Below are 3,517 nucleotides of genomic sequence, written 5' to 3'. Positions count from 1 at the left end.
TCAGCTGAGTATTAATTGCTAACCGTTGTCTGCAAGACCAAGTCAACGGTGAAAGTATAATATCAATAAATATCTATACTTACTGAGGATACTGTCTTCTGTCTATGATCCTGATGCATTTTGAGGATCCTTGCGAGAATTCTGCTGTCAGGATCTTTAGATTTTTACCCACAACAATGACAAATAAAGCACACCACGAAATTAACTCTCTTACGTCACGAAAATCACTATTGGTTCCACACCACAAAATTTTTTAGGGTAAGAAAAAACTAGAATTAAAGAAAACAAACGAAAATGGACTAGGTGACCACAACGGTGGCACACGCCACCCTGTCTATGGGGTTCGTTTGTGGTTACGTCGGGAAAGTGATAGAGAGCCTCGGGTGGCTCTGATACCATATAAAACAATGATGAAACTGATTAATTTTATTTATTCAGTATATTCAAAATATATTAAAAAACATAATGCAAACTCTAAATACTTAACGGCCGTAGACTAATAATAAGCCTAATCATTATTGTCTCTTGGATCACAATCACATTTCATGTATTGTAGTTTTATTTTTATTTTATTTTTTTAGCTGTAATTTATTTCTCTTTCGTTTACGTATCTCCATTCAAGCTCTAAATTTGAGCTTAAAAATGCAAATCTACGCTTTTAAATTCTTACCAATTGTTACTATTAATTAAATCACTTATCCAATTTGAGTTTATAGGATTATCAAATTGATTTTAAACATAAATGGTGAAATCATCTCCAAAATCATCTAAACATAACTAACATAATCTTAATGAAACATGTGACTCGATTTTACTCGAATCAAAATTGTAACGATACTTAGAAGATTAATTAAACAATTATAACATCTAAGATAAATCCTACATCGGCCTTTGACATGAGAGATTCTTGGTTCATAAGGAATGTTCTGTCTCTTAAATTATCAACGCGTTTTAGGCTTTATTGGTTGTTGAGCACATCATAACTCCACAGTTAAGCATGTCTATGTAGAAATAGTACTAGGATGGGTGACTTCATACGAAGTTTCTACCGGGGCAACAAAAAACAAATCTGTGAGTTCCCGGATGGGGCATCTATCGACAACAAAGCAAACAATATTTGTAATACGAGAGATCAAATGTTACAGAATTTCTATAGTCGAGTGACACCCGAATATCAAATACTAGTAACACCATTGAAAACAAATTCTAGCTCTCACTGCTCATGTTAAAAAAAGCTGATGCATTAATATAAGACCGTGTGTAGTTGATGGAGCCTCTATAGGGGCGTTTTACGCCATTTGACGCCACATCACCATAGAGGCGATTTACAACAAAGTGGTGTAGTAGATGGAGCTCATTCAAACCATCATCTCATTATTATTTTATTATTATTATTATCATTTAATAAAAAAACAAATAAAAATAAACACCAATCACCTTCCGCCTCCCCCCCCCCCCCTTCCGACACTTTGTGCAAAGCGCTCCCCCCTCCCCCCCAAAGCGGCAGTTTTCCACAGCGCTTTGAGATGCTTTGGGTGTGAGACGCAGTGCACTGTCTAAATGCAAATCCAAAACTATTTTTTATTGGCCCTATCTTTGTGATATTTTGTGTACTATCATATCTATGGCAGGATATTGCCATGCATTAGTACGTTACTCTGCAACTAAGAGACAAGTCTCTCAACTTTGTCCCCTTTTTTAAGTTGGTTTATCCTTTATGTATATACTTCTATAAAACATGAGGTTTTTTATCACTAAAAATTATTCTTACATAAAAAATTATATAATACTTCTATAGTGTCGTATAAGGGCTTAAGGGCATGTGTCCTTGTTTCCGAGTCAACCCTATGGCAAGGCGAGCGGACAACCGGTCAAGACACGTGAATTTTGAAGGCGAAAATCTTACACACACATATATATAGATATATTATATACCTACTTTTTTTATAAAATAAATATTGATCATAGTCATCATGCTATATATATATATATATATTATACTGGGTCCAATATTATTTTTATCCATAACTGATAATCTAACTAAGCCATTGGCCCTATCTATATTTAAAATAAAAAATAAAATTATATTAACATAAACATATGGCACTATGGCCGATTGAATTCCAGATTTTCAGGTCCAATCCTTCTTTGGTGAAGATTGACAATCAACCAGAAGTTATCATCGTTTTGGTGAACTACATGTCTAGGTAAGGTTTTTGTGTGCTGATTGTTAATTTGTGATGTATTAATGTATTACTAGGATAGTGATCTGTATTACACACGGGTAGAAAAAAAGATGATAATATTACTTGAACTATAACACATTTCATAGTTATTATAATTCAAATACAAGAAGTCCTTGTTGGTGTGTTTATTATCCTTGTTGGTCCAAACTCTCAAAGCTCTAACCTTAAAGGTGCATGGAGAGGTTTTAAGAACATCAATTTCATTAAGTATTGTAAAATTTTAAACCTCCATTGAAAGTTACAAATAAGAAAATAATTGCATGTTATCAGATTTATAACTAACTTTGAATGTTATTATATACGAAAATATGAAAATATTAAAAAAAATATATTGAATAAAGAACTTACCACTATTCATTGCTAGAAAGAATTCATAGGCAGATGATGGATAAAGGTGAAGAATGCATCTTGTAATTTGTAGATTATATAGTAAATACATGCATCTTTATTTTTGTAAAACCTAGTAAATTTAATAAGTTTTTTAATTTCATAATAATTAGAATAATTAGTATCATAATTACAAGAATAAGTTATAAAAATACAATAGTCAAAAGCGGATATTTAAAGAATAAAATTTCAAAATTTAAATTTGAAAATTCAAATATACTAATATAGTAGGTTGAGAATTTCTATAAAGGGTAACAAAATTAGAAGTATGAGAATTCATAATCTATTGTCACGTGTCAAGTGGGGATTAAAGGAGGAAGTGCATAAAAGGAAAAACACATATTTTCTCTAGTCACATGCAAGGCGCATGTCAATTCTCCGATTATTTTAAAACATTAATAACTTTTTCATTCAACATTTTTTTTAAAAGTTCACCATAATAAAAGCATTTTTTCATCTTTAATATGAGTATGACTTTGTTTAAAAAAAAACCAATGTCATTATGTCTTTCTATTTGTCATTGGGTCTTATGTTCATCATTGTGACTCTATATTTATTATTATGTCTTTATGCTTATCATTGTGTTTTTTTTAAAAGTGATGAAATCTGAAAATTGTAATAGTAAAGTAACATTGTTGTGTAATTCTAATATGTAAATATACTGATAAAATAATAACTATATCTAATGCATAAATGTATAAAACACAATAATTAATGCATATTACACAATAACATAAAACATAATAGTAATTACATAGTACACAATGACCTGAACATAATACACAATGACTAAAACAAAATGGTGAGTAGAAAGACACAATAACAAGCAAAAGACAAAATGATGAGCATAAAGACACAATGACGTACGTTTTGTTTTAAATATT

The sequence above is a fragment of the Bidens hawaiensis genome, unplaced genomic scaffold (assembly GCF_021521415.1).
Source record: "Bidens hawaiensis isolate Kalapana, Puna unplaced genomic scaffold, B.hawaiensis_p1.1 tig00002181_1, whole genome shotgun sequence".
Classification (NCBI taxonomy): Eukaryota; Viridiplantae; Streptophyta; class Magnoliopsida; order Asterales; family Asteraceae; genus Bidens; species Bidens hawaiensis.
Note: the sequence above shows the minus strand (reverse complement) of the source record.